At 46.5% G+C, this 25,475-nt stretch overlaps 1 protein-coding gene and 1 non-coding gene across 3 annotated transcripts in view; one reads left to right on the top strand and one right to left on the bottom strand.

Moving 5' to 3' along the window:
* The window catches only part of ASIC2 (acid sensing ion channel subunit 2), a 1,251,793-nt gene that overhangs the window by 146,600 nt on the left and 1,079,718 nt on the right, over positions 1 to 25,475 (bottom strand). The window lies entirely within an intron of this gene.
* TRNAK-UUU lies at positions 15,089 to 15,160 on the top strand. The gene has a single exon. It is a non-coding gene; the product is annotated as a tRNA-Lys (tRNA).

Here is a 25,475-nt window from a genome sequence, read left to right on the forward strand (position 1 = left end):
TGCAGAGGGCTTTGTGCAGGGACAAGCACATGCTGATAGAGAGCCGCCCATGTTATCTAGCGAGGTGCAGTGAGTTATTAAACAACAGCATTTAAGGTGAAAATGAGTGTGTCGTCAGAGTTTACCAAAGACTCCCATTTGGTGTTCTGTCCTCAAGTCCCAAGCCACATGAGTGGCACTGCCAAACTCTCATGTACTTGAACCCCTCCCAGAGTTAGAAAGCCCTGCGGAGATCAGGAGAGGGGGGCTGTTATCCTTGAGAACATTGGCAATACTCTCTTGAGCTGGTACTGCTTTCCAATTGCCACCAATCTTGCTTTTTAATTATAAATTACCATTAGTTCAGTTTCATCATGACCAATTTATTTGTTGTGGGTTGTTTGCTTAACAACAGTAATTTGGGCTTATGATTTTTCAATGGCTGAGCTTTATAGCACATGTGTAGGGCAGTTCAACGATGAATCATCTATTCCTCTTTCCTAAAGAAGATCCATCTCTAATGTTACCCCCGAATGGTCTGCAGTGAAATGCTTTCAGATGGAAAGTTCCATCTTTCCTGATGGAACTGAGAGCAGATGGGGCAGGAGGCTGTCGGTCCTTTAACCCTGCCTTAGTGGGCAAGAGTGCAAAAGGGCGAGAGAGGCTCTTCTAGATCTGATCTTCCCTCTTCCTCCGGTTTTATAGATGTGGAAATTGGTGCCCAGAGAGGTGAAGGGTCAGAGGTCATACATAATCACTAAAATTGAGTTCTCCTGATTATCTGTTTCAGGCTTCCTCCATGGAGGATGCTGAGTTCCCCCAAAAGTGGCTTGAAATGGACCAGCCTTGGGTTAGAACTTCCTCATGGGTCTTCCCATATGGTGGTCTGAGCAGATCTATGCCACACATCGGGCTTCCCTGATGGCTCAGCTGGTAAAGAATCTGCTTGCAATGCAGGAGGTGCAGGAGACTCAGGTTCAATCCCTGGGTTGAGAAGATCCCCTGGAGAAGGGAATGGCAACCCACTCCAGTATTCTTGTCTGGAGAATCCCATGGACAGAGGAGCCTGTCAGGCTACAGTTGATAGGGTGGCAGAGTTGGACATGGCTGAAGCGACCAAGCACACATATGCCGGGCATAAGGGCTGGGGCTCTGGAGGCAGACTGCTTTCTAGCTGTATCATTCAGACAAGTTACTTAATCTCCCTGGGGCTCAATTTCCTCAACTGTTTTATTTATTTATTTTTCATATTTATTTGTTTATTTGTCTGACTGTGTCTTAATTGGTGCATGTGGGATCTTTGATCTTTGTTGCAGCACATGGGTTCTTTTAGTTGTGGCACCTGGGATCTAGTTCCTTAGCCAGGAATCAAACCCAGGCCCCCTGCACTGGGAGCTTGGAGTCTTAGCCACTGGACCAACCAAGGAAGTCCCTCCTCAACTGTTACGTGAGGCTCATGACAGCACCAAACTCCTAGGTTTGGAAGAATATAACTGGACAATTCACACAGAGGGCTTAGCATAATGCCCTACACACAGAAGAAAAACGCTCCGTGGATCATGATTATTGCTAACATTTTTGGATGTCTAGAGCTGATGTTTCACTCCCACTGGAGCCTCTTATGAGAAAGAAAACATTGTATAGCTTTTAAGATGATCAAGTAACTTCATTTATATTATCTTATCTAATCCTCAAAATAACCCCAAAGCAAAGGTTGTTATCTCTGTCTTATAGATGGGAAAACTGAGCCTCAAAAATGCAATGCAGAGTCTTTACTCTGAACTCAAGTCCTGTGGCTTAACAACTAGAGCCCTGCCATCCCGACCCTGGCTTCAGGGTGACCTTGGCAGCTCCACGCTCAGGTCCTACTTTGACTTCCTTCTGCCTCACCAATGCTCTGCTCTGTCATGGGAATGCCAGAGCAGCTGTCTACACATGTCTAGGCCACTTGGAGATCGTTCTCCCTTCATTCTGCATGGATAGAGTCTCTCAACTAGACGAAGGTGACCTTAGCAGGAACAGCAGAAGCTGTCTGCTATTTCTGTAGAACACATCCGAGAGAGGGTGGCCAAGAGCAGAAAAACTCCGGTGATAGGTTCCATCTGCCTGACTGATGGGAAGATGGCTGGGATGGGGCCTGGGTGAGGAGGCGCTGACAGGTGCCGCACAGACTGCAAGCCTCCCATGGACTGTGAGCTGCGAACACAGCTCGTGGGTGGAGAATGGCTGTTGGGCATCTCTGCAGCCCTGGCCCCGGCTTGGCTAATGTGCACAGAAGGAGCAAATCTGGGGTGATGTCAGGAAACACTGCTCTGAAATCACAGCCAATAAAAAGGACATGAAGATGGTGGAGATGAAGCTATCGACAGCAGAGACCCAGTCTGGGGGATGCTTGTAGCTGGGTTTCAGCAGGAGTGAGGGGCTTCCCCAGATCTCATCACCAGCCTGGAATACAATTACCACCGGAGAAGTAGTAACATCTACTGTTAGGGGTGGAAGACCGGCAGCTGGTCACATGAACGTTCTAGCCTTCAGTGGAATGTGCTGCCATCCTCCGCCCACACTCGGAGACCCTCCCATGTTACCTCTGGTGGATCCCTTGCCAGATGTCATCTACCCACCAGCTACCACCAGGCACACAGCACCAACTGATTTCCATGCACCATCTTCCTCCCTCGCTCGTTCTTTCCTTCCTTTCCTCATTCAACCACTTATGCGTTTATCCAACATATATTTGTTGAATACCTACTAGATACTGGGTACCGCTCTAGGTATGGAATTACATAGCATCGCACAAACAGATGTGAGTGCATGGGATTCACGTCCTAGTGGGGATAAACAACAAGTAAGATATAGAACACATCAGATGATAAATGCCATGGGGAGAAAAGGACTATGAAAACATGTGAAGGCAGGGAAGGGGGACCCAAAAATGTCAGGGCTGGTCACAGTCTTAAGTAGATGCTTAGCACAGACTCACTGAGAAGGTCACATTTCTTACTTTGTTTTAAAGATTTTTTAATTAATATGTGGACCATTTAAAATATCTTTATTGAATTTGTTTTGTTTCTGTTTTATCTTTTGCTTTTTTTGCCACAAGGCATGTGGGATTTTAGCTCCCTGTCCAGGAATGGAACACACATCCCCTGCTTTAGAAGGTGAAGTCTTAACCACTAGACCCCAGGGAATTAAAGATTCAAAGGGGGATGAAGAACAGCCCATGTACACGCCTTGGGGAAAAGCGTAGAGGGAACAGCCTGGCAAAACCCTCTGGTAGGAGGATCCTTAGACCTTCAACTGCAGTTGACCTCACTTTCTAGGGGAGTAAACCAGGGCTCTGGGAGGCTGAGTGCCTTACTCAAGGTCACGTAAGTAGAATTGGTGGGCACGTGCATCCTGGCCACAAAGCCTGCACCCTGTACCACTCCCCCACCTCTCTCTGGAGGCTGGCTTCCAAATTCCCAGCAGGCTTTTTTCTCACCTGGGCCTGGCCCAGGGCCAGTCTGAGCCCAGCACGTGTGTCTGGTCACCAGTCCCGTCATGTCTCCTCCCGGCCTGCCCGCCCGCCCTGGGCTCTGTGTTTGTAGCTGACATGAGCTCATCTCCCTTTTGGCAGGGTGGCAGTTTCCATATGTAGGCGACTCGGTAACCTTGCTAGGATTCTGATGAGCTGCTGTCTTCCAGGCTCTCCCCTTGATTCAGGGGCTCACTGAGGTCCTTCCAGTGGGACTTACCGCAGGGATGGTGGGTGGTGGTGGGGGGACAGGGGTGTAATTGGAGGGTAATTGGCAGAACTTCCTCCAGTCACTGACCCAACACCTTGTGGCCCAAATCTTAGCAGGGGTGGCAGTGACATTGGAGAGAGCTCATGAGCTTCTCCAAGAAAAGCTGTCCCAAACCATTAACACACATACACATGCACACAATCCCCCAACACCCACAGTGACACACCTAACTACACACACACACACACAACTACACACCCAGCTGCACACACATACACACCTTCATTCAGTCAACGAATCATTCACTGAATAATGCATTATTGGAGATGCGATGAGATATTCCAAGCCTTGTGCAGGGTGTGGAAGGGTCAAGAATATACATGAAAAAGATAAAGGGTCCACTGATAAGCACATTCTAAATTCCTACAGTGGACACTGAGATACCCTGAGGGATGAAGGGTGCATGGACTCTGGACACAGTCCACACTGGACTGAATTCCAGGCTCCGAGTCCTGTGACAAGCTATTCAGTAATAATTGCTATAATTGATAGAGCATTTGCGCCAGGCACTTGTCTAATAGCCTTTCTGAATTCACTCAATTGCTTTAATCTTAAATTTTTTCATCTGGAAAGTGGGCATGAGAATTCCTTCCTCGTCAGGTTGTTGTAAGGATGAAATATTCTAAGAGTTGTAAAGTGACAGCATTTTGTTTGACCCCTAATAGGTGCTAATGAAACATTACTTCCTTTCCTTGCCTTCTCTGCTCTCAAGTAGCTCATAGTCTAGAGGGAGAAATGATCTAAGAATGTAGCCAATGAATGCGAAGTTGAAGGTCAAATTTCAAAGGGTAGGGACTTCCCTGGTGGTCCAGTGGCTACGACTTTGCATTCCCAAAGCAGGGGGTCTGGGGTTTCAATCCCTGGTCAGGGGACTAGATCTCAAATGCCAAAAATAAGAGTTCAAATGCCACAAGTAAAGGTGGAAGATCCTGTGTGCTGCAGCTAAGATCTAGGGCGGCCAAATAAAATAATATTGTAAAATATTAAATTAAAAATATTTAATATTAAAAAATAGTTTCAAAGGACAGTGACCAAGTGCTGTGGGAGACTGTTAGCTGGGAAAATGAAGAAATGGTTGGCCCCTCCTTGTTTCTGGGGCCCTTGAAGCCTGTCCCCTCACCCCAACTGCAGGATCACTGAGGTCCTGGCACGCCACATGCCCTAAGACTCCTGAGTGAAATCAGGACCTGCTTCCCTAGGGCTTCAAGTAACGCCCGCCCCTCCTGGCCTCATCTTTGCAGTGACTGGAAGGAGATGGGCTGAAGGAAATACAGTGAGATCTAAGACAGCCAGCAGAGCCCAGAGTCGGAGCAAACAGAACCCTGCTCTCCTGCACAAGGGGAGCAGAATGGCATAGCACAGAGCCAGCTCTGCAGAAAGCATCTTGAGAACTCATCAGGGGATGTCAGATTCCACTAAAGCTTTAGAGATGACAGTGATTTGTTTGTTTCCTCCGAAGAGCTCAAGAAAGAGGAAGAATTTGACTTGCTCTGATGAAAAGAGCATCATTTGGTAACAGACTGGAATCACAGCATCACAGTATCTTACAGCTGAAGGGAGAGGAGTGCCTGTCTCCCAGGCAGGTTGTGGAGGACTAAGTGAGCCGATGCCTACAAAGATTCCCATGGAGTTAGGCACATAGTAGGTGCACACTGCCTGGTCACATGATCCAGCTCCAAGCGTCAGGCCGGCACGTGACACTTAACATGTCCCAAACACATTTGCCATCTGCATCTCCGCCTTCACCAGCCTCATGCCATTGAATCAGCCTCTCCTCCTTCCATCATTTCTCTTGGTTGCACCTCTGCACACAAGTGGCAAGTCAGCCATAACCGAAGCCTGAGAGGTAGATGGGACTCTTTAAAAAAAAAATTTTTTTTCAAATTTTATTTTTGGTTGCACTAGATCTTCGTTGCTGTGCATGGGCTTTCTCTAGTTGCCATGAGGTGGGGGTTACACTTGGGCATCTCACTGCGGTGGCTTCTCTGGGTGGAGAGTTCAAGCTCTAGGTGTGCGGGTTTCAGTACTTGCAGCCCGCGGGGGCCCCGTAGTTGCAGCTCACGGGCTCTAGAGCGTGGGCTCAATAGTTGTGATGTAGGGGCTTAGTTGCCCTGTGGCATGTCGAATCTTCCTGGACCAGGGATCGAACTGGTGTCCCCTGCACTGGCAGGCAGATTCTAAACCACCGGACCACCAGGGAAGCTTGGGGACTCCTCTCTTGACCTCTGGAGTCACTTAGCAAGCTACAGGGCTTCCTCCCACAGTGGCTCCCAATTCTGCTTCTAGCTTCTGAGCACCACGACCATCGCCCTAGTTGAGTTCCTTGTAATTTCTCCCTGGACCATTGCCACAATCTCAACATTGTCCCCCATCTCCCACTTCTAGTTTTTGCATCTCTTCTCTCCAAACACTGCTACTTATGAAGCCAAATGGATTTTTCCAAAGGTAGCTCGGCTCTCACTCCTGGATTCAAAAATCTTAAATGTCTCCGCACTGCCTTCTGCGTTAGATACAAACTCCTCACTCTGGTGTTTAAGCTCTTACTCCATAGGGTTTTGGGCTGAGCTCTCACAGCCTTCTTTTGGCATCTCTCCTGGATAAATGCTGTGCTCTGCAAAACCAGATCATCTACCATTTCCCAAACAAGGATTTTCTGGCCCATTTGCCCACCTCCAAGCCTTCTGCCTGACACGTCTTCCTCAATCTCTATGTGTGCAAGTCCAACTCATCCTCTGGGGCCCTTTGAATGTCATTTCCTAGAGGAAGATGTCCTTCTCATCTCCAAGCAGATGTTATCACTATTTACCTATGAATAGCAGAACACGATGGCTCAGACCTCTCCTGAGACTCTTCCCCTGATGCAACCTGCATGATGGATGTTTGTAGACAGGTCCTATGTCCTAAAAAGCACAGGGATGGAACTCAGTTCTTTTGAATCTGCTATAGTGCTGAGCAGGGCTGTCTACACTATAGACACAATGTGAGTGCCAGCTGGAAAATGAGATTTCCCATTGAGTGGGTGGGTCATCTGAATCCTTCTCCATCCTCCCTGGGTCAAGCTTGTGCTATCTACTGTTCAAAGAGGGAGACTTCCTGGAACCTGTAGGCTCTTGAACTGCTCAGTCTGTCTGTGCCTTGTACCTAGTCCTGTCTGACTCTTTGCGACCCCGTGGACTGTAGCCCATCAGGCTCCTCTGTCCATGGGATTTTCCAGGCAGAAATACTGGAGTGGGTTGCCATTTCCTTCTCTGGGGATCTTCCTGACCCAAGGATTGAATAGGTGTCTCCTGTGTCTCCTGCATTGGCAGGTGGATTTTACCACTGAGCCAGCTGGGAAGCCCTTGGTACTGATTAGCTGTTGTAGATGTTACCAAGTTGCCAAGCTCTGAGGACCTTGAGACCTTATCCTTTATAATTCCCTCATTTCACAGAAGAAACTGAGGTGTAGAGAGCGGAAGTTACTTATCTAGGGTAAGGCTGGGCTGGGACTGGGATCTTAGCGACTTAGGTTGGAAGTATTTCTAGCTAAATGGACTGATTCATTCCTTTACTTATTCCTCTGTTCAACTTCCTTCACTGAGCATCAGATACCTGCCAGGTACTGCAGGAGGCCCTGAGGACTCAGAGATAAGAAAGAGTCCCTGCCCTGAAGGGACTCACAGTCTGGTTGGGTGGAAGGGATGGATATGGCAACAGGCAAGGAGAGAGGGGGTGATGGGAGTATAGAGGTGGGCCCCTCACCCAGCCTTGGCCGGTGGTAAAGACGGTGTCTTCCATCTTCAAAGATGGTGGTTCTGCAGCGACCACCCACCCCCAGCTCCCACCCCCACCCCCAGGGGATGATCAGCGTCTGCTGTGTCTCTCCCTTCCAAATCCTCTCCCACAGTCTGTGCTGCTGAGACAGTGTTTGATTGAAGCAATGAAATGGAGAAAGATGCTTTACATCACCCCAAGATCTGCTGTAAAGATTCAATTAGACAAGGCATATAAACCACTTAGCTTAGGGCCTTGCAGACAGCGAACCCTCATTCAAAGTTAACTATTATTATCACAAATAAGAAACCAGAGGCTCAGGGAGGTTACATAATGGACCCAGAATAACACAGCTAGTAAGCAGGGGAGCTGGGCTTTGAAGCCAAGCCTGTCTGCCTTCAAAGCTCTTCTCTTTCCAAAACGCCACCCAGACTTAGGGAATCCAAGTGTCTCTTGTGCTCCTCCAGCTGATGGAGATGATCCCAGGAAGCCCTGGGGTCAGAGAACCCATGCTGTGTCCCAAGTGAGTGTCTTTTCACACACTCAGAAAGAAAGCTTCTGGACACCACTGAAGAAGAATAATACATAACAATATGTGCAAAAGAATAATTTCTGCAGGCTTGAACGGGCCTCTTGGTGCCCTTTTGTACTAGGAAATGCACAAGACCCCCAAGATGAGTCAACCCACTTCAGAGCCAATCTTGTCCTGTTCTAGGAAGGCAATGGAGGAGAGAGAACTTTCTGGAAGCTAATAATATGGAACTGACAAAGAAGACCATACTCCCAGCAGCGCTGGAAACATGCACAGTCATTATGTGGTAATGTGGGAGCCCTTCCAAGAGGACCAAGTGTAGCCAAGACATACTTCTGGTAAATTCTTCCTCTAGTTTTATTCACCTAAAAAAATTTTGTTTCATAGAAATGACCGGCAGGGTGATTTAAATCTAATGGGGGAAATGGGTGAGCCAAATGGCAGGACCCTGATTTAGAAGACTCAGTACGCAGAAGTCTCGATAGCTGGAACCCATCGGAGGTTGCTTCTGTTATAAAAAGATTCATCTCTAAATTACCTACAAGTAGGAAATAGCTTCCCATTGTCATTTGAAAAGCAGAATACTATTTGACTAGGAGATGGGGGAGCATAAGGTCGACAAAATTAAAGGCACAAGTAGGAAAAATCTATCAACTGAAAGGCCTTTAGGACAGCTCTCGAAATGCAGACAGGAGGGAAAGGGACCTCAGTCCTTTAAAACTTTGTTTTTGTAGCATTGCCTGTCTCCTGTCATGCAGGTTCCACCAAGGCAATTGTCTGCAAGTTTGCGTAGCTCTCACATACACATTACCAGAGGCCCTGTGTTTCCTGTACCCCCACCCCTCAAAAAACAAACACAAAAAACATCCAGGAACCCAACAGAAGAGCTTAAGAATTTCCTGCCTGAAAGAATTCAAAGATCTCACAGATCATAATGGACTCAAGATCAGATGGCTCAACCATCATACATCTTTCTATAATGTTGGTGTCAAATATTTACCCCACTTTCGCTGTGATGGGGAGCCCTCTGCTTCCTAAGGCAACCCATCCCACTCTGCACAGCCCTGACCAATTGGGAGTTGTTGGTGATGAGCCCAACACATGGAGCACCATCCACTTGATCTGGGTTTCTGGGTTTTCCCTCTTCTGCTCCACAGGACTTCAGACGTGTGACTTTATAGGTCCCAACCAACATACCCAAGAGTCAAGGCTAGCTCTGGCTCCATAAAGGCCAGCATTTAAATGCCCAGGAAGGCATCAAGTCTTTTAACACACAGGTATGGTTTGATGTATCATCTCTGAGCCCGAGGGGCAGCAAGATGGTGCCAGGATTTGAAAACCCCAAGTTTTTAATCTTATTCTGCTCCTGGTTCTTTCTAACAGCCAGTAAAAACGAACATCTTTTTTCCTACCTAGGAAATTTCACTGAAGCCATGGTTTGTGTTGCCTAGCACATTTCTGTCTCTAGTTCAAATGTCTTTGCAGGACTCCAGATCTGGAAGTCCCACTGCTTATTTCATATCGTGTTTCAGTGCTTTTAGAGGCTCTTCCAACTCAGTACATTCAATTCAGTAATGCCTTGAATAAGACAGAATTCTCAAATTTCAATCCTTATTATTATTATTATTTTTTTTTCCTGTTAACACATGGCTGGAAATTCAGAAGAAAAAAAATGCTTTGGAGCTTGTGTGCGACCTGGTTGTAGAAGACAGATGTCAGCCCAGTGGTTCAAAGCCCTGGCTTAGAGAAGGGCAGACCTGGCTTCTAAGTCACTTAGTAGCCGTGAGATCTTGGGCAAATGCCTTATTTTTCTCAAGTATCAGTTTTCTCATTGGGAAAATGGGGTGGGGGAGGGGAAGCATAACATCTTCCTTCCAGGGCGGTTGTGAGGCTTAAAGCAGAAAAGCTCAGCAAAGCTGGCAGCACCATGCCTAACACAAAATAAAGACATCATCTATGCTACTCTTTTTGCTCCCTCTTGGCCTCTGATGGCTAATTCCTGAGTCCCAGACAACCCGGTGATGAAACCGCTGACAGGCCAGCTACTCCATTAGCCTGGTGCAACTACAGACTTCAGAGTCCCTCCCTTGCCTCGGGCGTCTGCTCTGGAGGCTTCAGGAAACCAGATGTGTTCCCCTCTGGGGACTCAGAAAATTTTGAAGGAAAATTGGCTGAAAGAATACAGGCAGACTTCTCAGGACCTACATATTTAGAAAAGCTCAACAAGTTCTGAAAATCAGATCCATGTGTCAATACATCCCTTCATACATTTGTCAAAAATTCACCATCATGTACTCTGGAAGAAGCACTGTCTCGGTGGGACCAAGATTCATGAGCTGGGCCCTGCTTTTGAGGTGCTCCCGTCTTAGTGATGGTGTAAAGGGCTCGATGGCTTTGTGCCGCTGGGCAGTCAGTGGGACTCTCCACAGACAGTCTTCTTCTCCTCCCAGGCATGTGGTAGGGTAGGGCTGCACGCCCCTGCAGTGTGACTTTTGGTCACATGGAGATGGAGTCTGGATCCCTGAGTGACCTGCTGGGGAGCCACACTGGACACAAAACATGAGCCGGAAACCAGATTACGTTGCGTTAAGCCACCAAGATTTGGGGGTTGTTTCTTACCAACCATAATCCAGCCCATTCTTCCTGATGCAGCCACCAAGCTCCATACCAACGCCAGTGTCTTTATCATAATGAACAAATTCTCCCCGCTGCCTGACTCCCCCACACCCACAGAAAATGGAGCTTCTGAATCTCCCTGGTGGTCCAGTTGTTAAGAATCCACCTGCCAATGCAGGCAACACAGGTTCAATCCCTGGTCCAGGAAGATCCCACATGCAGTGAGGCAACTAAGTCTGTGAGACAGCGCTACTGAAGCCTGCATTCCCTAGAGCCTGTGCTCTGCAACAAGAGAAGCCATAGCAATAAGAAGCCCATGCACCACAATGAGAGAGTAGTCCCTGCTCGCTGCAGCTAGAGAAAGCCTGTGCGAAGCCACGAAGACCCAGTGCAGCCCAAAATAAATAAATTAAAGAATTGTTTTAATTAAAAAGGAAATTTTACCAAAAATGAGTTTCCTTTATCAGAATTTAAAACCCTGAGCAATTAAGATGTTGTAAATTGGAGAGTTCTTTCCAATGAATAAAATTCCTCTTATTTCTAATGAATATGAGATGGCTTACATGAAGCTAAGTACTCCAGTGATTATAAAATCGCCACCATAGAACATCAACATTTCTTCTTTTACTGTTTAAGTGGCCTATTAAATTGATACTGATTAGGCATTTTTCTTTCTCAAATTCTTTCTCTCTTGACACTGATCTTTTGCATCATTTTTAACCCATGGTCTGATCTGGGCTGAAATGCTTTTTTCCTCCCGATCTGTTTAGGGGGCATTTCTAGGCACTTCTTCCAAGCTGCTGGCAAAAAGCAATTTCTGTGCATCTTTTAGGTCCCCCAATTTCCAAACACTGTCCTGAGTTAATGTCACTTTATTTTCAAAAGCACTCCTTTCCTCTTGACTGTTCCTAAGTGGTTTTGCCTCTGTACGACCATAGAGATAAAAGAATTCACAGATAGAAAGAAAAGGCCCTTCCCCTTCTTTTGAAACTAGAAAGCCTAGCCTTGTGGAGCCTGTGGCAGGCTGAAATGACTTCACGTGGCTCCCACATACAGAATGAGGAAGCGCTACTATATTGAAGAAGCCGCCCTTTTGATCTATAAACGCTTTCTCATTAATTCATCAGGTCTGGTTGCTGTCACTGACCTGGCGTCTGCGGACTCCATTCTGTGCCCCCAGTCCGCACGCCACCCTCACCTCTTCCCCGGATGGCTCTCATTTGCTCCTGACTGGTCTTGGTCCTCTGCATCTTGCTTTTCCAATGAGCTCTCTATCTTGTAGCCAAGAGTCAGCTTTCTAAAATACAAATCTGCATTTTTCAATGCCTTGACTCAAAAGCCCTCCCCACTGTTTTCTGGAAAAAGCCCAATTTTGGCATCCCTGTATGATCCAGTCCCTGATCATGCCTCCAGCCTGTCTCTCTGACTCTCCTACTATGTGCTGAGCAAGATGGGAGCCCCAGAAAGGTGCTGTATTCTTGCCTCCTGGCCTTCGCACAGGCTGTTTCCCCTTCCTAGAATGCCCTTTATCTCCCCTTCTCTAGCTAACATTCATTCATCCTTCAGATTTCTGTTTCTCCTCTGAGCTGTCTCCATTTATAAGAAAATGTTTTTGGCCATGTGGTGTGCTGGATATTAATTCCTTGACTAGGGATTGAACCGGTGCCGCCTGCAGTGGAAGCATGGAGTCTTAACCACTGGACCGCTAGGGAGGTCCCTGAGAGGTCTCCATTTTTTAACTTTTCAGGTTGGCAGCCTGTGGGCTTTCCTCTAGTGCGGTCACAGTTTCCACATCATGTTGAAACTGGTCACTTGTCGGTCTCCCCCATTAGATTATGAGCTCGTTGAGGGCAGGTTGTATATCTCCTTTCTCTACATACCTCCAGAGCCTGGTGCAGAGGGGGCTCAGTAAGGATTTCTTGAATGTGGGTGACTGCTGCTGCTGCTAAGTCGCTTCAGTCGTGTCCGACTCTGTGAGACCCCATAGACGGCAGCCTGCCAGGCTCCCCCGTCCCTGGGATTCTCCAGGCAAGAACACTGGAGTGGGTTGAAAGTGAAAAGTGAAAGTGAAGTCGCTCAGTCGTGTCCGACTCCTAGCAACCCCATGGACTGCAGCCTACCAGGCTCCTCTGTCCATGGGATTTTCCAGGCAAGAGTACTAGAGTGGGGTGCCATTGCCTTCTCCGGAATGTGGGTGAAAGAACCTATTATTTCATTTGATCATGATGACCATTTAGGAGTGTAGGCAGAGCAAGACTTATCTCCAATTTCACAGGTGAGGGAACCGAGGCTCAGAGACACATGGCCTGCTCTGACTTGCTGTGATGCAGTATCATCCATCAGTTGATGGGTGGGTGGTGCTGGAAGTGGTGTGACTGGAGGAATCCATGTCTGGGAATCTGGTGATGGTGGAGGCCCGAGTCAGGGCTTAAGACCATTCTCTCACTCACTCATTCAGTGAACACATCCTGATCACCTACTGTGTATCAAGCATTGTGCTAGCCAGGCCCCTGGCCTCAGAGTGGGCACAGCCCAGGCCTCTGCAGACTAGTCTAGTTTCCAACCTTATTCTATCACGAGAACCTGGTCAGAGCTGGGACCTTCCCTCCAGAAAAAGATGAACATAGGTGCATGCATGTGTGTGTGCACACACACACACGTTCTGTGTACATTTCAGGGTGTCTGAATTCCCCTGAAACTTACCTGTGGACCCTCGGTTAAGAGTCCCTAGTTTAGATGAGAAGACAAGATGGAAACAATTATGTGATATGAAACATGGGGCTGAGAAATTAGAAGTTCCACCCTTAACGGGACAAAGGAACTGGAGAAGACTGGGCATGTCACTCACTTGACATGAGTTTTACTGAGCACCTACTATGTGTCAGGAGCTGCGCTGAACACCAGGGACAGATGGTGAATAAGACCGTATAATCCCTATTCTCTGGCTCTTACAGTCCAGTTGACCAGGCGGTGGCATTTGAACTGAGCCTTAAGTTCAGGAAAGGAGATGGGGGAAGGCAGTCCAGGCAGAGTGAGACCAGTCTGAGATCTGGGAGGACAGGCAGACAGGCACCACCTCCTTCTCTGATGCTCCCCACCGACTAGAGGTGAGATGAGTTTTCAGCGCTCACTCTGGAAGATGACAGCCCAGCAGTGGAAAGCGCCATAGAGGGCTGGGAGACTGCGTGCGCGCATGAGCGCTTTGCGCACGCACAGACATGAACGAGCTGATCAGCTCCTTGTCACCATGGACCGCACTTCCCTCTGGCCTCCCAGCAGTAGCGCCCACAGCCCGCACCTGGGATTGCCATGCCCAAGACACCACCGAGGTTGCTTCCCTGATCTCGGCCCCGAACCCCGGGAGAGAGCTTTCTCTTATTTCTTTCCTCATCTTGGTCAGAATTTCAAGTGCATGAGAAATGGAGGCTCACGGGCAGCTTGGATACAGATTGGTCCCTGCAGCCCAGCGCAGTCCGCAAAGCACCAGCGCCTTCGTGCGCAGCCATCCATGCAGGCGGCAGGGGACCCTAGCGTGCAGCTGTCAGCTCGGGTACCTCTTCTTCAGCCTCAGTGCTAGTTTTTCACCTGCAAGACCGGTCCGCTTTAATGGAAGGAAACCAGTTCCTGCCTTCCTTTTAGTTTCTTGGCACGTATAATGCCCCCGGTGATATTTTTGGCGGATGCGTAGCTGGCAGTTAGAGGACGTTTTGTAACTACCACAAAACAACCGTTAAGTACCAAAAAATAAAAAGAGTTTTTCTTTTTGGATCACGAAAGAATACAGACACGTCTGGCTTTGTAAAATTACTGTCAGTCAGTGGGCATATGGGTTCCTGAAAAGTTGGGCAGAAATCACAATATTGTGGAAAGCATCCTCGAAAAGCATCCCACTCTACCTGGCAAGCCGCGTACTCCTCCTTCAGATCCTGCCTAAATGGCTCCTTCTTTAGAAAGCCTTTTCTGGATCCCCTCCAGTGGAAAGAACAGATTTTTGTTGCATCTCTACCATGTGCCACTGAGCGACATTATATGTTATCGCAAACCATCCTCTCTACAACCCCAGAGATGGTAGCGGTGCTGTATTACAGGTGAAGAATCGAAGACTGCGAAGTGAAGAGGCTTGTATGGGTTTTCAAAGCTCATAGGTGTTGCAGCCAGAGGCTGAAACCTGGACTGAACTAATGCTAAAACTCATACTGTGTTCAAACAGCTGCTGAGTTAGTTCTTCTGCTCGGAAGCTCCTTCCCTTCTGACTTTGACCATAAGTCACATCCACTTTAAGCATTTGTTGACGGGTTCTTTCTTTCCATTTGGTGGGTCTCTGATGCAGGTATCATCATCGCCTTCTTAGGGTCTAGTTTGCTTCTCCCATAGGAAGAATGCAGGGAGTATTTGTGGAATGAAAGTAGGAATTGGTGGGTATTCCCTGATGGTCCAGTGGTTAGGACTTGGCACTTTTACTGCCAGGGCCCAGGTTTGATCCCTGGTTGAGGAACTAAGATCCCACAAGCTGCGTGGTACAGCAAAAAGAAAAAAAAAAGTAGGAATTGATTATAGATTTCCTCAGAGATATCTAATCTGCAACAATTTTCAGTCTGTCTGTAACTCTTTCCTAGATTTCCTTGTTTGCCTCCCGTGGCTTTCTAGATAAATAATAAGGCCAGGCTCCTCTGTCGATGGAATTCTCCAGGCAAGAATACTGGAGTGGGTTGCCATTCCCTTCTCCAGGAGATCTCCCTGACCCAGGGATTGAACCTGTGTTTCCTGCACTGCAGGAGAATTCTTTACTGTCTGAGCTACCAGGGAAGCCCAAGTAATAAGGCCACCTCTGCTTTAAGAAGCCTAGCCTCCCCTCAAATTCTCCGAGGAGTAAACATATTCTGGAAAAGAATGGCCAGAAAACTATTGAAAGGTTGACTATAAGATCTTGACCTGAAATGCCCATTCACTGAAAACAGGACTTGGCCAACAATAGTTCTACTAATTTCCAACTTTCAGAAACATCACTTGAGACCACTGAGCAGTAGACCAACATACAAATGCCCTTGCTTCTTCTCTTGTTCCCCCATCACCATCCTCGCTATTCAGTCTTGGTCCTCCATCTTGGTAGGCATTCTCCATATAGAGACTTTTTGCCATCGCCCAGGGTGGGAAGATGAAGCAAGAAGTTTAGGCAGAAGCAAGGATGCTTCTGATTGTCAGGCTTCAGCATCCAGCCCATCCCAAGCCTTTCAATGGATCTACTCACAATAATAACTGTGTTAGGAGTAATTGCCAATATTTGTTGAGCACCTTTTATATGCCAGGCACTAAGTAGTTTCTGGGCTTTCCTGGTGGCTCAGATGGTAAAGAGACGCAGGTTCAATTCCTGAGTTGGGAAGATCCCCTGGAGAAGGGAATGGTACCCACTCCAGTATTCATGCCTGGAGAATTCCACAGACAGAGAAGACTGGCAGGCTAAAGTTCATGTGGTCGCAAAGAGACAGACATAACTGGAGTGACAGCATTCATGCAATCTCTGCAAACTTCATTTCATGAGTAAGGTAATGGAAGCTAAGCTGTTAGGAGATTTTGCCTTAGTCACAGAGCTACAAAAGGGTTGAGGTTGTATTTGAATCCAAGCAGGATATCTGACTCAGAACTGCAAGCATAACTACTTTGTATCAATGCTTTACCTTGGAGCATCCCAGCATCACCTATCCCCATCCAACCACCTCTTAGTCACCCAACTGTTTTGCCCAGTGTTCTTCGCCCTGGTCCTTATTTCAGCTTTACCTTTGGCACAGGCTGAGAAATGCTTTTCTGTTTGTCTTAGAGGCTCTCTTTCAGAATCTGGTTGTACTTTTGCTTGAGAACTACACACTGCATTTCTGGATAACAGACCCCACCCCCAGCGCCATGTCTCCATCAGGAGAGGGTGATCAGACTCCACCTGTCAAAGAAGCAAGATTCTCTGGCATGCAGCCAGTTTTCCTAACGCGGTGCACTTCTCTTGCAAAAGGTAGTTTGCTAGCTATATTGTTAGCCGCCAGAGCTCAGTGAAGTCCCCTGTCTATCCCAGGTCTCACAAAGGAGGGGTGGGGGAGCACTGTCTGAGTGACAGTGACCAGGTGGGAGGTGGGGAGCATTGCCCTGCATTCATTCCTGCCAGGTCCCTCCCCTCTGCTAGACCCTCTGTTCCCAGCACGCTCTGAACGAAGGCAGTAAGTCTTGAAGAAATTCAACATCCCTTCCCGAGATCTGGTGCTGGCCAAGTGGGTGGAGGGAATGGTTTCATTTGAAATCTCCCTTCATTCCCCCATCTCCCTCTCTGTCTACTGGTCCAGGAATCACAAGTCTTTGGCAGTGATTTCAGGCTGGCTGATTTTTCATGGAAAATTTCTATTGGAAACCATGATGGGGAGGACTCATTCAGCTATTTGGGGGACCCTATGATGTTTAGAAACTGTGCTTCTTTTAAGTCTTTATTGAATTTGTTACAGTATTGCTTCTTTTTGTTTATGTTCTGGTTTTTGGGCTTGCAGCATGTGGAATCTTAATTCCTAGACCAGGAATGGAGCCCATGCCCCGAGCACTGGAAGGCCAAGTCTTAGCCAATGGACCGCTAGGAAAGCCCCTAGAAACCATGCTTCTTGAAGCCCCCGACTCTTGGCCAGAATCCCATCTCCAGACGACATCCCAGGCATATTTCCCGAGCCTTGTGTGGGGAGTTTTGTGACGTGACCAGCCTGCAGGCTCACATGGTCATGCGGCACTGGGGACCCTACCAGGCAAGTCTAATTGGCTAAATGCTCTGCTCCTTGTGGTCTCTGTGGGCAAACTGTGAGGTTGCCAGGGTGTGCCCTGTTTCATGTCTGGATATACTTTAGCAATGCAGAGCCTCTTTGGGGAGTTCTGGTTGACTGAGGAAAAAAGACAAATCCCTTTGTTGGCAAGCATCTGGCCAATTCATAGACTATTAGAAGTTGGAAGAGACTTCACTGGGGCTCAGTGGTAAAGAATCCACCTGCTGATGCAGGAGACATGAGTTCGATCCCTGATCTGGGAAGATTCCACATGTTTCAGGGCAACTAAGCCCGTGTGCCACAAGTACTGAGCCTGAGCTCTAAACCCCGGGAGCCAAAACTACTGAGCCCGTGTACCGCAACTCCTGAGCCCGCATGCCCTAGAGCCTGTGCTCTGCAACAAGAGAAGCCACCGCAATGAGAAGCCCCCCATCACAACTAGAGAGTGGTCCCACTCGCCGCAACTAGAGAAAAGCCTGCACAGCCATGAAGACCCAGTGCGGTCAAAAATAATAAATAAAGTTATTTAAAAAAACTAAAAAAAAAAGAGAGACTTCATTGGGATTACCAGTAGCCAGAGGTCAACTGCATCACAATGCCAGGCCACCCAGCAGAACCTGAATTCTGACCCCTGACCCAGCACACAGCAGCAGTGAGCTCTTGGATAAGTCATTTATTTTGTCAACACTTTGGTTCCATTGTCTGTAAAATAAGGCTAATACTAACAGCTGACACTCAGAGAGCTACTTACATACCACTCTTTATATAGGTAAGATCATCACTGCCTTTCAACGACCCTATTGTGTTAGTTTCCTGGAGCTGATGTAACAAATCAGCCCAAGTTTATTGTCTCAAAGTTACAGAGACCAGAAGTCTGAAATCTAGCTGGCTGAGTTTTTAATTAAAAAAAAATTTATTTATTTATTTTTGGCTGTGCTGGGTCTTCATTGCTACTCAGGCTTTTCTCTGGTTGCAGCTGGTGGGGGCTACTCTCTAGCTGAGGTGTGCGGGCTTCTCACAGCGGGGGCTTCTCCTGTTGCAGACCACAGCTCCAGGGCGCAGGGTCTTCAGTAGTTTCGGCTACCGGTCTCCAGAGCCCAGGCTCAGTAGGTGTGATGCATGAGCTCAGATGCTCCTCAGCATATGGGATCCTCTTGGATCAGGTATCGAACCTGTGTCTCCTGCATTGGCAGATGGATTCTTGCCACTGAGCCACCAGGGAAGCCGCCGTAGCAGGCGCACCGTTGGCTGGGCTGTGCTCCCTTGAAGGGAGGTAGGGAGAACCCATCTTTACCTCCTCCAGCCGTTGATGGCTCCCAGCACTCCTCAGCCTCCACAACTCTCTCCCCTGGGGCTCACATCCTTCTTTCCTTCCTCTCAAGGATACCAATCACTGGATTTAGGATGCACCCTAAATCCAGGATGATATTATGCTGAGATCCTTAGCTCATTCATATCTTTAAAGATTATTTTCATATATTCGTGGGTTCCAGGGGTTAGGACTTGGAAATATCTTTTGGGATACGACTCAACTCATGGCACCTAGGACAAAGGTATCTCTCTGATGCCCATTTTACAGATGAGGAGATCAATCAAGGTCACACAGTGAGGAAGTAATGAATCTGAAATGCAAACCCATGTGGTCTGACTTCAGAACTTTTTTTTTTAAGTTTTTTTTTTTTTAATGTGGACCATTTTAAAAGTCTTTATTGAATTTGTTACAATATTACTTCTGCCTTGTGTTTTGAATTTTTGCCTTGAGGCATGCGGAAGCTTAACTCCCAGACCAGGGATTGAACTCATACTTCCTGCATTGGAAGGCAAAGTCTTAACCACTGGATGCCCAGGGAAGAACCCAGAGCTCATTTTAAGAAATCATTACATTAGACAAATACTGAGTAGAGTTCTAGATGCTAGAGATGCAATAGTACAAAAAAAGAAAAGAGGAAAAAAACAGACCCTGAAACTGTTCTTGGAACAGAGAGCAGGCCAGTGTGGTTGAAGTGGAGACAGTGACAGAATTTATAGAACCTTCTAGTGATTTCGTGTTCAACTCACATGAGATGGGAAACTCATAGAGGGTTTTGAGGGAAGAAGTGACAGCATCTGCCTCGTGTCTTTAAAGGGCTCCAGAGAGACCAGTGGGTTAAGAAGTGACTACTGTGGGTCCAAGGCATAAACAGGAAGACAGCTGGAAGGTCCAGGCAAGAGATGAGGATGTCCAGAGTAGGGAGGCAGTGGTGGTAGAGAAGTGATCAGATTCTGTGCATACATTGATGCAACAGCCAATAGAATTTGCTAGTGGGTCGGATGTGGGCTTTGTAAAAAAGAAAAAAAAAGGATGCCCAGATTTTTGACCTGAGCACCTGGAAAGCTAGAGCTGCCCTTGATTCCTCTGCTTCTCCTGCAGGATACTTGTAACAATCAAATGTAGTAACAAGCGGGAAAATGCTGCCCTGAAGCTCTGCCAAGTACTTTCCTTTGCTGGTGGTGGTGGTTATTATTATTTGTTCTGTGATTTGAAACTTCTTCCAGCTCCAGGTTGCCAGGAGGTGCCAGACTGGGCTGAAAAACTGTCAAGCAAATCGCTGTCTGAATTACGAGAGAATATAATTATCTGACTGTAATTTTAAACTGTCCTTTTTAAGTCCCTCACTCTCTTCCCTGCCTGTGCTCAGCGCGTATTTGAGATTCAAGATGCTGCTCTCCCATCATAATGGATGAGACAATATCAATATAGGCAGAGACAAAGGAAACAGCGGCAGTTTGGAAATTATCTCCTTCGGATCCTTATCATTCTCCCCTGAGCCTCTGGATGTAAATGGAACCATTGCAAGCTTTTTGCTCTTTGAAGTGTGAAGTACACGATGACTGGCTACTGTTCTAGAAGCGATAAATTCCTTCCCTCCCAACGTGTCCAGGTTTCTGGCAACATTCTTATCACTGTGACAGTTTTCTGTTGAATTTTTTCTTAATGGAGAGTAGTGTTCCACATTTGATCCATGAGTGTACCGGTGAATTTCCATTGCTTCTTCAATTCCTTCATTCAGTCATTTCACAATGCTTATTAACACGAAGCTATTATTTTCATCATCCCTATTTTACAGATAAAGAAATTGACATTCAGAGAGGTGAAACTCACATGCTTAAGGCCACACAGCTAATAAGAGCAAGGCCTGGATATGAGGACCAAGGACCTCTTCACTTCAAAGCGTGACCACCACACTAAGTAATGGGTTTTCAAAGTAACTGGTTTTACTGAAACCAACCTTTACTTCCCACCCCCCACCTCACCCTTTGCAAAACATTTTTTTTTTATTAACCTTAGTGAAATGTCACAACCATAGAGTGATTTTAATGAAAAACAGTTTTATTACTTTCAAATGTTATATAAATGATCAACTAAGATATAATAGAGTGCAAATAGTGACTATGAAGGCAGTTAATGAAAAAATTACAATTCATAATAAGCCTGTGGAATGCAGTGTGTATCATAAACACGAAAGACCTTTAACATTACAATAATTAATTGCAAGACTCAGAAGTCGCTGATGCATGAAAGGAATGCTTAATTTGAAAGCTCTTACTTTTAGAAAAAGGATACTGATTTTTAAATGGATTTCCCATACCTACTGAGACACCCAAAGTTCTCAGAAGTAGAGGTAATTTCAAATGATTTACTAAAAAAAAAAAACAAAAAACAAAACACACACAGACACTGGATCTGCTTTTATATCAAAGTGTGAACGAATGGGACTCAAATTAGGAAGCACTTATTGGATCCTTAATAATCTTCCATCAGTGGCCCTTCACTGAGCCCAGGTTAGAGCAGTGATGGAACAACAGGGTCCCATCCACACTCTCCTGATCTGTTTTCCTGGGACTTATATCAGATTTTAACATTTGCATTCTAACTACATATATTCAGTTGCTATTGTTCTTGAATAAGGTGCTAAGTCATGTCACAACTCTTTTCAACCCCATGGACGGTCACCTGCCAGGCTCCTCTGCCCATGGGATTTCCCAGATGAGAATACTGGAGTGGGTTGCTATTTCCTTCTCCAAGGGATCTTCCCTGCCCAGGGACTGAACCCCTGTCTCCTGCATTGGCAGGTGGATTCTTTACTGTGAGCCACCAAGGGAAGCCATTGGTACTTTGCAAAATTATCATTTGTTAGAGATAGAAGGGAGCCTACAGTTTTGGAGTCAAGACCTGCCATGGAGTCCTGGCTGTCACCTTGCTGTGTAAATTTTGGGCACATCCTTAAACATTCTGAGCTGCAGTTTCTTCATCAAATTGAGATAAAATATTAAGTGAAGTAAGTCAGACAGAGAAAGACAAGTATCATATAATATCACCCATATGCTGAATCTAAGTTTAATGAAAAAGAAAAGGAAACAAATGAACTAACTTACAAAACATAAATGGACTTACAGATATCAAAAACAAACTTATGGTTGCCAAAGGGGAAACATGGGTAGGTGAGAGGAGGTAAGTCAGAAGCCTGGGATGAACACATACACACTGCTATATATAAGATAGATAACCAACAATGAACTGCTGCATAGCACAGGGAACTCCATTCAATATTCTGTGATAACCTATATGAGCAAAGAACCTAAAAGAGAATGAATATATGTACATGTAGGGCTTCCCTGCTGGCTCAGATGGAAAGAACCTGCCTGCAATGTGGGAGACCAGGGTTCCATCCCTAGGTCAGGAAGATCCTTTGGAGAAGGGAATGGCTACCCACTCCAGTATTCTGGCCTGGAGAATTCCATGGACAGAGGAGTCTGGAGGGCTACAGTCCATGGGCTGAAGAGTTGGACACAAAGAAACACAAGCTGGACTCAAGATTGCCAGGAGAAATATCAATAACCTCAGATATGCAGATGACACCACCCTTATGGCAGAAAGAGAAGAGGAACTAAAAAGCCTCTTGATGAAAGTGAAAGTGGAGAGTGAAAAAGTTGGCTTAAAGCTCAACATTCAGAAAATGAAGATCATGGCATCCGGTCCCATCACTTCATGGGAAATAGATGGGGAAACAGTGGAAACAGTGTCAGACTTTATTTTTTTGGGCTCCAAAATCACTGCAGATGGTGACTGCAGCCATGAAATTAAAAGACGCTTACTCCTTGGAAGGAAAGTTGTGACCAACCTAGATAGCATATTCAAAAGCAGAGACATTACTTTGCCAACAAAGGTCTGTCTAGTCAAGGCTATAGTTTTTCCTGTGGTCATGTATGGATGTGAGAGTTGGACTGTGAAGAGGGCTGAGCGCCGAAGAATTGATGCTTTTGAACTGTGGTGTTGGAGAAGGCTCTTGAGAGTCCCTTGGACTGCAAGGAGATCCAACCAGTCCATTCTGAAGGAGATCAGCCCTGGGATTTCTTTGGAAGGAATGATGCTAAGGCTGAAACTCCAGTACTTTGGCCACCTCATGCGAAGAGTTGACTCATTGGAAAAGACTCTGATGCTGGGAAGGATTGGGGGCAGGAGGAGAAGGGGATGACAGAGGATGAGATGGCTGGATGGCATCACTGACTCGATGGATGTGAGTTTGAGTGAACTCCGGGAGTTGGTGATGGACAGGGAGGCCTGGCGTGCTGCGATTCATGGGGTCGCAAAGAGTCGGACATTAGTGAGTGACTGAACTGAACTGAACTGAACTGAGCAATGAAAGTTCAAAGTTCATATGTACATGTATAACTGAATCACTTTGCTGTACACCTGAAGCTAACACAACATTGTAAATCAACTACACTCCAATTGAAAAAAAAAAAAAGATGCTAACAATAATGTCTGTGTCATAGGGCTATTTTGAGGATTTGAGCTTTGTATCTGAAATGTTGACTATGGTAACTAGCATATTACACAGTGCTGAGTTAAAGGAATCTATCACTGTAATTGAGCCATACAACCCAATCCCTTTACTCTAAAGAGGAGGAACCAAAATATCAGGAGGTTAAAGTGACTTGCCCAAGTCTACCTGGCTATTTAGTGACAAGATGATGTAAAAGCAGAAGCAAGGTATCCTGCCTCCAACACCATACCTCATCAACCATTATGTTAACACTGAACAACATCTCCTCCTACATAGCCATTGTAAAATCTCTCCATCTGGAACATGCCAGTCTAGAAAGCCTAGAAGATATGCTGGGGGTGGGAAAGTCATGAATGCCCCCAAATTTCCTTAAAATGCTGCTGTTGGAGACTTCGGAAGGAAGGACAGCCTCCCTAGTCTTATGCCTTTAACCTATGTCTTTGTGAAACTTTCTCCCATGGCATGTGGTCTATTCCCAAATGTGCCAGATTTCTGGTCCTCTGCATTCTTCATAATCAGCATCCCGAATACCCTACCTGCTCCTGGTTATCCTGACATTTGTGTCTTGTTGCTTTTTCTGACCTCTTTTAAATTTTGTTGCTGTTGTTACGTTTGTGGTTGTTGCTATCTTACTGGGAGTAGAGTTGCTTTACAATGTTATATTACAAAGTGAATAGGTTGTCATTGTTGTTGCTTAGTCGCTCAGTCATGTCCACCTCTTTGCGACCCCAGAAACTCTAGCCCACCAGCCTCCTCTCTCTCTCCTCTCCTCTCCTGGGATTTTCCGGCAAGATCACTTCGAGTGGGTTGCCGTTTCCTCCTTCAGGGGATCTTCTCAGCCCAGGGATTGAACCTTGACTCAAAGTCTGCTGCACTGTAGGTGGATTCTTTACCTCTGAGCCACCAAGGAAGCCCAAATTAGCTATATGAAATGCCAATCCACTCCAGTATTCTTGCCTGGAGAATCCCAGGGACGGGGGAGCCTGGTGGGCTGCCGTCCATGGGGTCGCACAGAGTCAGACACGACTGAAGCGACTTAGCAGCAGCAGCAGCAGCATACACGTATCTGGGCTTCCTACATGGTATGGCAAAGAATCCACCTGCCAATGCAGGAGACATAAGAAATGTGAATTCAGTCCCTGGGTCAGGAGGATCCCCTGGAGGAGGAAATGGCAACCCACTCTGGTATTCTTGCCTGGAAAATTCTATGGACAGAGGAACAGGGCGGGCTACAGTCCACAGAGTTGCAAAGAGTTGGGCATGACTGAGCACACCGGGTATATATATGTTGCACGCATATATATATCCCTTCCCTCTTGGACCTCCCTCTCACCCCCACCCCCATCCCACCCAACCAGGTCACCACAGAGCACAGAGCTGAGCTCCCCGTGCTGTACAGCAGGCTCCCACTAGGTATCTGTTTTACACACATATGAACATATGTCAATCCTAATCTCCCCGTTCATCCCTGCCCTCTGCCCTGCACCCACATGTCTGTTCTTACATCAGCATCTCTTTTCCTGCCCTGCAAGGTTCATCTGTACCATTTTTCTAGATTCCCCACATATGCGTTAATACTAAGGCCCGAAATTTCTCCTGAGGTCCATCCTCAACTCCCTTCCCTTGCCCCCCACCCTTTTACACAGCTCCCTGCATTCCATCCATCTTTGTCCTCTTTGTGGCAACCGCCCAGCACCACCAGCAGACCTGCTAATCCTAAGTATTGGCCTATGTCATCTGTGGCCTTGCTGGGTTTGTTCCAATTCAACAGTAAGTGTCAGACAATGAAAGGCAGTCCTATTTCAGAGAGTATTACGCTCCCAGCACTAATTACCCCCAGAAAGTAGTATAGATTTATATCAAATTTAGCACCTGCTTAATGTAAGCAAATGTGTTAAATTCATGAGACCTGGAATCTTCATTAAATATCTCAGAAGCAATCACCTCCCACCACTCCTTTTGTGGAATTAATAAAAGAGAGAAATTTGCCTTCAAGATTGATTCAATTCCAACCCTCTAGCACCTTCTCCGGAATCTCTTATTAAAGAAAAACAAAGCAACAATAATAAGAGAAGTCTAACCGGAAATCAAACTGATCACGCCTGTCTGTACGGTTTCCCAGTGGCATTTGTAAAAATTGACTCTGTGAGTTTGAAATATCTCCTTCCTAGGGCAGTATGTTGTTTTTCAGTTTTGG

This window comes from Bubalus bubalis, chromosome 3 (genome assembly GCF_019923935.1).
Source record: "Bubalus bubalis isolate 160015118507 breed Murrah chromosome 3, NDDB_SH_1, whole genome shotgun sequence".
Lineage (NCBI taxonomy): Eukaryota > Metazoa > Chordata > Mammalia > Artiodactyla > Bovidae > Bubalus > Bubalus bubalis.